The sequence below is a fragment of the Monodelphis domestica genome, chromosome 2, assembly GCF_027887165.1.
Source record: "Monodelphis domestica isolate mMonDom1 chromosome 2, mMonDom1.pri, whole genome shotgun sequence".
Classification (NCBI taxonomy): Eukaryota; Metazoa; Chordata; class Mammalia; order Didelphimorphia; family Didelphidae; genus Monodelphis; species Monodelphis domestica.
This window is the reverse complement of record NC_077228.1, coordinates 191231932-191244134: the sequence shown is the minus strand read 5'-3', so window position 1 is coordinate 191244134 and position 12203 is coordinate 191231932.

Below are 12203 nucleotides of genomic sequence, written 5' to 3'. Positions count from 1 at the left end.
CCCCCTTCTCTTCTCTGATGCTTCTACTTCCATGATCTAGGCCCACATCACCTCTCCAAAGTTATAATGCAATAGCCTATTTGGTTGTTCTCTGCCTCAAATTTTCCCCCACTCTAGTCCATCTTCCACTCAGCTTTCAAATTGCTCTTCATAAGGCACAAGTCTGACCATATCTACAAGCCCCTCCTCCAAAGTGATAAAAGTCCTGTGACTATCACTTCTAGGATCAAATATAAAATCTCCTATTTGGTGTTCAAAGCCCTTCATAATCTGGCTTCCTCCTATCTTTCCAGTCTTCTTATACTTTATCCATCCCTCTACCCCCCCATCTCTACAAGAACTATATGATCCAGTAACATTTATCTCCTTGCTGTTCCTCTGATAAGACTTCTTATCCTAGGCAATTTCATTGTCAAACAAGTCTCCTGGTTTGCTTCAAATCTTACCTTCTACAAGAAGCCTTTCACAATCCCCCTTAATTCTAAGCCATCTTTCTGTTGATTATATTCAAATTTTTCCTGCACATTTTGTTTGTATATTGCTGTTTGCATGTTGTTTTTCTTATCAGACTGTGAGCTCCTTGAGAGAAAGGACTATCTTTTCTTTTTCCTCAAATTCCCAGAGCTTAGCAAATAGTGGATACTTATTGATTTGATTGTTGAACATGATCTTGGTGGAATCAATGCTTTGTATTTTTAAGCCCACTCTCCCTAAGGTCCAAGGTGATATTGGGAGAGTGTGCCCCCAAATATTGATGTGGAAATGTACTGTTTATATTATATCTTTGGAGTAAATAACCCTTTGTGAGAGCTAACTGATGTTAATTTTTAAAATGTAACTGGGACATGATTCATTGGTGGCTAATTGTAGCAGTCCATCCCTAGCTATGGGCAAGGGAAACGGTTAGTATGTACAGAGTGGCTTAGAAGAGAGCATGCTCAGTCTTGAGCATGCTCAGTCTTGCACATGGCTAGGAAAGCCTCTGACCCTTGACCCCAGCTTCCCCCAGGTTAGGCAGGAAAACAGGTTTCTTTGTGCTCACCTGGCTAAGAGAAACCACACCTATACCTTGTCATTAACCAATGATAATCATCCCTATGTATTGTGTATATTTGCATATCAAAGAGATTAAATACAGGGCACAGCAAGCTTTGCCTCTCTCTTCCTCACTTGGATCTCAGCTCTCATTGATGCCTGTCCTTGCAGGAGCCAAGCTCCATCTTTGATTCCTTTCCTGATCTACCTCTCCCACCTGGGACCTGGCCTTCAGCCAGGCACTTTCCTTTCTCTATCATGTCTCCAACTTGTGTGGTATTAAATTTGGATCACTGGATGGGTATAAGCCTTCTGAGTGGTCCACTGATCGGAGTTTCTGCTGTGGCTCCTTTGTAATCAATAAGGCCTGGATTTCTGACTCATTCCTTCCACCTCATATCTCTAACTTGACTCCACCACCCTCCTCGCGGTATACAGAACTTCTATCCTTCCTCTATCTTCCTATCTTGAGACTTCTAGAGGGTTCGAGGAAGCTTCATTCTGGTGCCCTCGTGGCTTTCAACCCTTTATTTCACACAGCTGGGGTAGGATGCGTCCCCTCACGCAAGGGAAAGAACAAAAGAAGGCTGGTGGTGACAGAGTCCGAGGAAGTTTGCCGGTCTTTTTGGCCTGAGATGGTAAGTCTTCCTCTGCTGGGAGTGGAGTGATTGGTTCCTCTGAACCCCGTTCGACTCTTAATGTCGTTGATTGACAGGGGAGGAAGTAAGGTCTCAAAAGCGACCTGAAACTAAGATTGGAAAAATATCAGGATGAGGGAAACTGAGGCAGGCAAACTATTGAACACATGGTCGGTCTGAGTGTGATTTTTACCTGTTTTACCTTTTCAAACTTCTAGTTTTGGGGAGGAAGCAATTTCACAAACGCAGGAAACAAAGCCACAGGCTTCAGCACAAAGCAGGAACAGGCAGGAGCTGACCAGGGAGATACCAATTTAAAAGCTCAGAGATTTCCTCTCCTTTGAAACAAATACAATACTACAGGCTTGGTAACCTGAGGCTAAGTCTGAGGTGGGGGAGGGGTAGGAGAATTTCAACCCAGCAAAACCTCATCACAGCGATTGGTAGCTGGCGGCTGGGTCTGACTTTAGCGAAGGACTTCTGAAGCCGTGAAGGCTGTAACCCCACCCCCAACCTCTCACTGACACGATTTCTGCAACTTGGGAAATCTCCTCTATCTAAAACAGACAGTTCACCACAAAGCATAATTCTACCAGAATTACCTTGGCATAGTGAATTTCAAACAGAGCAGGTAGGAAAAGAAAAAGCAGGAGTTCAGATTTCATTAGGAAAGTGCAAAGTCAAATGTACCAAGTCCTAAGACAAAGGCTCGAAGACTCAGGCTTCTAAACAGATGCAAATGAGCAGTATGTTAATCAAGTTCTTTTAGCTAAAGGAGGAAAAGATCAGAATCAATTGGCAACAGAGATAATTTCTAAAACCTTTTTCTAATACAACCACAGGACTCAGCAAAATTAATAAATCAAGGTAATAATCCTGAGTACTTTAAAAAAGCCTAGTTTGAAAAGATATTTGGTCATTCTGTGGTCCAAAAGGGCAAACTGCTTTTCTTATCAGCTAACCGAGCCACAACTTTAGCATTTGAAAAGGATCCTAGGAAATCCTTTGTTTGGGGTCCAGCCAGGTAAAGGCAGGTTTTTCTTGAAGGAAAAACCTGACTTTAAAAAAGGATAGTTGGTTCTAATTTGGGTTGGACAAGGCAAAATTATAAAGGAATGTTTGCTTATATTTCTTGATAGAGGGAATTAAAAAGATAAAAATCTTTCTCTGACTTTTGTGTTATGCTACAGAATATCAGGATAAGAGATGTTTTATCTGTAAAGAAATTTTGGTATAAATTATAAGGTAATTAAGGTGCACACAGGAAATTTTTAAGGTTTGGGCTTAGATGTAAAGCTGCATGAAATTTTTTTTCTTTCTCTCAGCCACGTGGCTTCCCTGGAGCCACGTGGAAGGCAGCATCCCAGCAAGTTTTTATCGCTAATGCTGTAATTAGCCAGAAGGAAAATTTATTACTAAAGATATGACAAGCATGAATTGGAATATGATTTAAAGGAATTTATAATGCTTTCTCATTTTAACTATGGAGGGATTATTAACAATTTCCTAAGCAGGACATAAGGGCAACAAGATAAAAATTGGGCAGAGATTATTCAAACAACCTGTATGCAGTTCAGAAACTTTTTATGAGGCATATTAATGTACCTGTATCCAGAAAGCAAATGATTTATAACTAGAATAGCTTCAACTATGAAAAATAAGACACATGCTCAGCAGAGTGAAAGCATGGTTAGAAGGATTCAATCTGTTTACCAGTAGTTAGTTATTAAAGTTATCAAGTAATTTGTTAATCAGTACAGTGATTTATTTATGTTTTGAAATGGGCAATACTACCATTTATTCAAATTACAGATATTGAAGCCAATCATGATATTGAAATGAGACCTATGATAATAATGCAAATTCAAATGTTACTTGCACAATATGATCTATTTTTGCAGTGAAGGTTTACAGAATTGGCAGATGATGGTAATAATCCTAGTCACAGTATCAAGATCTTTTCAGTTATGAAGTTAACTTCAATAGTTCAGAAATAACAACTCCTGTGCAACTGTTTGATAATACTGTGCATACTTTTACAGCATAAGACAATACTATAATTTTAATAAGCACAATATAAATTTTTCCAAAAAGCAAAAATTGTGTGCAGACAAATGCTTAAGATCACAGCACACATGGGCCAAATCATACTTGATTTATGGTACGATGGTTTTATGATTATGGGTTTGAAAAGGCAAATGTTTAAGCATCTATGCATGCTTGTTTGCAAAAGCACACACAAATAGCTGCAGAACAGCTTGCTTTGAGCACACAGCTGCTAGCATTCTCTGCTCTAGCAGAGGGCCAAATCTATTCTACATCTATATCCTGTACAAGCAAGTGATATTGCTTATCAATGCAAACTGTTGTGGATTAATTTCACCCCTGATAGATATCTACTGCATATTTTGGAGCAAAGGATGCATTTCAACATGCTCCTGACATAAAGGTTGAACTGTGAGAAGTGATGAGAGGTATTTACTCTCCTGGTTTATGGGTTCAAGCTCAAAAGAAGAAGTGAGCAAAGTGGTTACAGATCTTGTGAAAAATTGTGCACAATTGTCTATTCCAAACAGCTTGGGATAGCAGTGCTGTTAACAGCAATGCATGGGCTGAATTGGATAGCTCATGGCTTAAATGCAAGCTATGGTAAATAGAGCTCAAAGGAATTCATGAGCCCCAAGGTTCAAAAAACTGAAGGTATATATGTTCTGTCACTTTCTAACTTTCTAAGACCCAATGAGGCTTTCATTTGGGGTCGAGATTTTCTGTCTATTTTCTCAGATACGTGAAGTCCATGGAAGATGACCAAGAGCATCTAATGGCAAGAAAATCTGCCCAGAAGAAGGACAGATAGCAGAGGTGTCTGGCACAGGACACCAGAAAAGCAGCACATGCACATGTAAAGGCAACAACATGGCCTTATAGGCAGGTTTTACACACTATCCACACAAATGTACTTGTATGAAAAACAATTTACATGCAGAAGAATATCGTTAAGTCACTGACAGATATTCTGTTCTATGAATATATGGGTATTTGTTATAATATCTAACTTTATCACATGACTGAAAATTGTGAATGGTATTGATACAATATGTAACTTACAATCATTTTATTGGAATTGTTCCATGTTAGCCAAATTTGATCAAATATCAAAGGGTACAATTGTGGATGTTATGACGCCACAATGAATGCTGTCCAATTGCAGCACAAAATGTTATTACTATCCAAAATGTAATTATGATTATTGTTTTGAAGGGTACATTATATTTGCAAACATCAACATGTCTTTATTAGAATCAGACTTATCTAGAAGTTACTGTTGTTAAGATGTGACAGTTCCACTTTCATAAGGAAAAGGGGTGGATATGGTATCACTAATCATCTATCTCTTCTATATCCCAGAAGGAATATAAGTTAAAGCTATGCAATAATCAGTATTGAATGTAATGATAAAGATTACATTGTATGATATACCTGAATTAGGTTGAATATCACCAAGATATTAAGACTGTAAGGGACCCAAGGGGATAATAACATTGGGTCGAGGTCTTGTTTATATGTTCACAGATAATGAAAACATCTGGTCACCCACGTCATGCTTCATGCCAGCTGACACAGACCAGGAAGAGAAGCAGACAGAGGCTGTTGACATCAGCTATCTACATGCCAGAAGCAATCCAAGCACGCTGGAAGGACACTTCTCTGGTGACTAATATCACTCCAGAACAAGGACATTACACTATTAGAGACATTTGCTATTAGGCTACTGATGGACACTTGTCATGCTGACATCCATTGATATGTTGTACCCAGAACAACATCAAGTATGTCAACTCAGAAGGACTAAGACATACTCATGTCTGTCCAAGACACCAGATATATCCCACACTCCAAAGACTTTACTATGGGATTGAGATGAAATAGCTACAATTGTTTAGCTACTAATGTATACCTTGTATTTTGTATATGATACTGTTAAAAGGAATGTATATTGTATGCATTGTAAAACTACTCCTTGTATTATATGAAATGCTACTATCACCAAGGGTATAGACATTGGTATGACTCCCCAAAGAGTAGGAGATAGAAACCTTTCATTCATAGCATAGATCTGATACCTCTGACAACAAAAATGAGGTGCTAAGCAGAAAATGCTGCACAGGCATGTTTAATGGACAGATGATACTGATGTTACTCTCAAGAAAGGATGAGAGATCAGGCAAAATGCACTATGAAATCTTTAATCAGGAACCTGAGTTATTGTAAAAGATCACTGACATCCAGACAAAGCTTATGTTACTGACAATACCTGGATGGACATTACATGCTGACTACCACAGGTGTAGTTAAGTGTTAATATCATTGTTAACCATTACTCCTGATACCCTGTTTTTGTGGGTAATATCTTGATAGGAACAATTTCTTGCTCTCTCCCAACAGTCCCAGAATTCAGACGGCCGCTGGATTCGGGGTCTATTGGCTTCCCTTTCATATACTGGAAGACGTTCTGGTATATGGAAGCAAGACCTCAGGAGCACCCTGAGGACTCTGGGTTTGACAATTTCTGTGGACGCGCAGTCATTGTTTCTCCTACGTGGAACAAATTATTATACACAAATGCATGGAGCAAGGGCAAAGTATAATTTAAATTTTACTTTTTTGGAGTATGTATTGAAAACATGACACAACAGGCACGGATAGGCTTGTAGAAAAAGCACATTGAATATTATACATTGACAACTAGGAATGAAAAAGCTATGTCAAATTCTATAGGTACAAGAAACTGTAGAAATTGTTTCTACATAAAAAACAACTTAAGCTTCTATTTACCCAAACATTGGTTTGGTAGAATGAATTTTGCAAATATTGGTAATGTTATATGCTTGGTTATCATATTGATGGGTTTATTTATACAAGCAGAGATTTAAATAAGGATGATATGAGAAATATGCAGTCAGAACTTGAAATATTCCTTCATTATCATCATCATGGTTATTTAAACTACAAATCAGAATGTAAGGTGTATGGGAATATTGGTATTTGTTAAAAATTGCACTGTAATTGTCGTATTAATGTTTTGCAAGGCCTTTAATGGTGCAAAATTATGTTCATATACAAGGCAAATTTTGATCTATTTAGATCAGGAAATGGAAATCATTTGGAATGTAAGTTCTGATATTACACATTGGCTCAGTTTCAAAGATACCATATAAACAGTGAGCCAAGAGTCTAGAATTTTGTATTAATTTTGGGATCAGGTTCCCAGGATCATTTCCTAAGATCATTTGAGATATTATATACATGGTCCTCCAGAATTGTTCAGAGAGGATATTTTTCTTTGAAGGGATCTCTCCCAACGCACAAACAAAAAGAAAAGGGAGAAGAATCTTATAGATATCAGTATGTTCATTTGAGAGAACACTTTTGATTCATTTTTAAGTATTCAACTTTGATTTTTCTGTTGCACAATTATTGCCAGAATTTTAAGTACAAGGAAAGTACTGATGATGCTCTGATCCAGGATCACAAAGGTGCAAATATTTTATTGTTGCAGAATACCTGAGAGTCTGAGACTACGAGAACATGACAGTATTTGTTAATTTTCAGATGACTATTCTGGAGAGGGATGCCTGATTGCATGTAAGGGGAATCATAATGAATCTTCCATTATGGACCAGACAGCCTCAGTCACACGTATGCATTTTCCATATGAAATGGATGTTTGAGGTTGGGAAATGCAGAGACATGGCGCACTGGCGCTCTCAGTCGCTGGATGTCCTGGCATCGAGCTACCAACCAGTTTCTTATGTGGCAGGCATCTGGAAGTGAGCACGAATAGATCCCTAAGATGTAGTATCAATACGAGAGAAAGAAAGGACTTATCCTTCATCTCCAAAGATAGTAATTTTGCTAACTGTAAAAAAGACTGACAACTTCGGATAGTCCAGACTGTGAAAGGTGGCATGTCTGATTATTGCACCTGTCATGTGAGCCATAGAATTCTACCTCATTAAACCAGGATCAGTAGAGTGAAAATTATTTTCTTAACATTTTTATATCTGCTAAGACTGTTACATTGATTTTGATATGCAGACAGGTAGATAGAAAGATCAGTTTGGGTTTTTTAGATTGATCACTGAATCAGTTTATGCTGATGTTCACACTTGATTTGGTTTTTCATCTCTGTATCCGGATATGATTATGCACCAGAGTGTTTGTATTTGTTAATGCTGTAATGTTGTTACATTTTGATATTGCACTACTTATTGTTATGTTAAACAAAAAGGGGGAGATGTAGCAGTCCACCCCTAGCTATGGGCAAGGGAAACAGAGTATGTACAGATTGTCTTAGAAGAGAGCATGTTCAGTCTTGAGCATGCTCAGTCTTGCACATGGCTGGGAAAGCCTCTGACCCTTGACCCCAGCTTCCCCCAGGTTAGGCAGGAAAACAGGTTTCTTTGTGCTCACCTGGCTAAGAGAAACCACACCTATACCTTGTCATTAACCAATGATAATCATCCCTATGTATTGTGTATATTTGCATATCAAAGAGATTAAATACAGGGCACAGCAAGCTTTGCCTTTCTCTTCCTCACTTGGATCTCAGCTCTCATTGATGCCTGTCCTTGCAGGAGCCAAGCTCCATCTTTGATTCCTTTCCTGATCTACCTCTCCCACCTGGGACCTGGCCTTCAGCCAGGCACTTTCCTTTCTCTATCATGTCTCTGACCTGTGTGGTATTAAATTTGGATCACTGGATGGGTATAAGCCTTCTGAGTAGTCCACTGATCGGAGTTTCTGCTGTGGCTCCTTTGTAATCAATAAGGCCTGGATTTCTGACTCATTCCTTCCACCTCATATCTCTAACTTGACTCCACCACCCTCCTCGCAGCATACAGAACTTCTATCCTTCCTCTATCTTCCTATCTTGAGGCTTCTCGCAGGTTCGAGGAAGCTTCACTAATATCAGAAGGACACACTGGAATTGACACATATTGGCTTGAGCCAATGGCAGAAAATAGCTGAGGGGGGAAATGTAGCCACTTCATTCTTGGAGAGTTAATTCAAATGTGGCGATACATATCTGCTGCAAGGGAAGGCTTCAATCCAAGGAGTGATATGGGATGGAAATGGTGATAAATATAAAAAAAAAAGGAATAAATCAATGTTTTGATGCTTAAAAGAAAAAGGAAAAGAAGGTGAACACAAGTAAAACAGTTTTATTGTTACCTTATTGCCATATATATTTATATGTTGGATATATTTATATAGACATGTTATATATGGCATCATATGTATAAATATTCAGGTATAAAATAATGTACACAACAATTCAGTTCCATACATTCTTTTTCTGGGAATTCTGAAAGGTCTTTTATGATTAAGTATAATAAAAAGTGGGGGGGAAAGGTTAAAAAGAAAAGTAGGAACAGGTTGTGAAGGATGTTAAATGCCAAAAAGGAGTTTATATTTGATCTTGGAGTTATTAAAGTTTATCAAGTAAGGCAGTAACATGGTCAGATTTAGGCTTTAGGAAAATCAGTTTGACAACTGTGTGAAGTATAGATTGGTGAGAGGAGAGAGGAGAGACAGGAGGATCAATTTGGATGCTGTCCTAATAGTTCAGATAAGAGGTGTTAAAGGCCTGAACAAGCCAGTGGCTGTGTGTGTGTGTGTGTGTGTGTGTGAGTAGAGATAAGGGGACAAATAATAGTGATATCACAGAAGTATTAATTTTTTTAGGAGTTTTGTTATTAGTTCCAAATTCTTTACCTCCTTCCCATCCCATTTTTACCCATTGAGAAGGGAAGAAATACGATACTCATTATACATACAAATCATGCAAAATATATTTCCATAGTAGTCATGTTCTGAAAAAGAAAGAGAAAAAATGTGCTTTAACTTGAATTTTGAGTCCATTAGTTCTCAGTCTAGAAGTAGATATCATTTTTTTGCATGAGTCCTTTGGAATTGTGGTAGATCATTATATTGATTAGTTACTAAGTCTTTCACTGTTGATAATCTTTATAATATTTCTGATACTATGTATCAGAATATGTATACTCTCTTCCTTCTTCTTACTTTACTTTGTGCCATTTCATATAAGTCTTCCTAGGTTTTTCTGAAAACATCTTGGGGAAGTATTAACTAAAAGATTTGGCAACTGAGGTGCTATGTGAGGTGACTGAGTTTGAGGAGTTGTGTGACACTTAGATGAAGTACCTTCATGACTTGCACTCCATCATTATAGTACTTTGAGAAAGTCCAGGCTTTAACCAACTCGTTCTAGTCTGAAGGCTAGTCAATTCATATCTCCTGCTTCTCTTATCTGTAATTCAGAATTACCATTCTTTAAGGGAAAACTTTGCTTCCTTTGTTGTCTCTATACTCTTATCCTCATCTGGCTAAATTCCACTATTCCCCATGGAACCCAACCAATTCCAAGCTGTTCCTTTTAGTAGAGATGAATATTCATATTTGGCTTAGTGGATAGAGAGTCAAGCCTGGAGAAAGGAGGTCCAGGGTTCAAATCTGTCCTCAGTCACTTCCAAGCTGTATGACCTGGGACAAGTTACTTAACCCTAATCACCTACCCCTTACCACTCCTCTGCCTTGGAATCAATACTTAGTATTGATTCTAAGATGGAAGGTAAGGATTAAAAAAAAGTCTTTACTGCTCTCTTCAGTGCCTAATTCAGGACATCACTTCTCCCTGGGCTGACTCTAACTTCCTAACTGGCCATCCGGCTTCACTTTTCTCCTCTCTAATTCATCCTCCATATCACTACCTAAAGCACAGGTCCAATTATGTCATTTTTTAATTATTGTCTCCAGGACAAAATAGAAATCCCTCAGTTTGGCTTTTAAAACCCTTCATAATCAGGTTCCAATTGACTTTTACACAATTGTTTCACACCATCCTCCTTCATGCACTCTACATTTCAGCATTAGTAATTGACTTCAATTCATTTAACACTTATTAGGTATCTACTTTTAACAAGACACCAAATCCCAGGCATTCAAAGACAAAAAAACCCCTAATAATCCCTCTATTTAGGTTCTTTTATGTTCTTAGAAAAGTGGGTAGTGGTGATAAAAGATAAACAAAAATATAAGGTAAATTGAAAGAGAATACTAAAAACTAGAGGAATTAGGAAAAGCTTTGGGGGAAGATGTACCTTGTCTGAGTCTCCAAGTAATCTAAGTTTTCCAGGAAGGGCATTTCAAAATTGGGGAACCATTTATGTGAATGTATAGATGTTGGAAATTTTTGAAACTGAAGAAAGTAGTCCTTTTGGCTAGATGTTGGACCCTAGAGTTAATAAGGTAAAGAGTCAAATAAATACAGATGCACTGGAAGGATGGTATTACCCTCAACAGGTTATATTAAACATTAAGTACCCACTAGGTGCAAAGGATTGTGCTAGGCCTCTGGCAAAAATGAAAGTCCCTTATTCTACTGGGAATGAGGAGCTGCAAAGTTCTTCACTCAAATGGCTTTCAGCTTAGTTGAAGCCTAGATGACCTACTCCATACTATTCTAATAATATCTTAATTGGTCCTGGTGTGTTTCATGTTTTCCTTCTCTAATATACCCTCCTCAGTTTCTAATGCACAGGGTCACAAAGTCAGGAAGTATCTGAGGTCATATTTGAACCCAGGATCTTGTGTCCAGGCCTGGTTTTCTGTCCACAGAGCTACCTAGGTTTGATTGGCTTTTAAAGTACGTCAGGATCTAGCATTAGTCAGCTATTCCAGATTTATTAGACATTAGTCTCCTTTACAAATTCTAGAGTTCAGCCAAACTATCTTTTTTTCCTGTACCATATATATTTCATCTCCATACTGTGCCTTTCTTTGGGGCCTTTTTCTTATTGAATACTTAGTTTCCATAAAACCTTAACTTCTTTTACTACATGAGATTTTCTTAATCTTCCATGAATGTAGTCTCTTCCCTAACTTCTTCCTCCTCCAATTACTTTCCCCTTACTTTGTATATATTTAACATTTTTTCCCTACTATGTGTACATTTTGATTCACATGATGGGAAGTAAACTAGTTTCAAGAAGTTTCTTAAGTCTTTGTAAGCCCAGTAGCTGGCACATAGTAAGCACTTAATAAATGCTTGAATTGACTCACATGAGTACATAGAGAAATAAGTAATTTCTTCTTTTTTAGAAAAGGATGGGTGGCTCAGTGGATTGAGAGCCAGGCCTAGAGATGGGAGGTCCTAGGTTCAAATCTGACCTCAGACACTTCCTTGCTGGGTCACCCTGGGCAAATCACTTGACCCCCATTGCCTAGCTTTGACCACTCTTCTGCTTTGGAACCAATACACAGTATTGATTCCAAGATGGAAGGTGGTAAGGGTTTAAAAAAAAAGAAAGAAAAGGAAGAATTCTGTGATGGGATTGTATTATACACATACAAAAAACAGCCTATGCACCAAAGTTAGAGATGGAATATCATGTATAGTTAACAGCCAGTAAACAACTTATTCAGCACCAATATATTGTTGTTCAG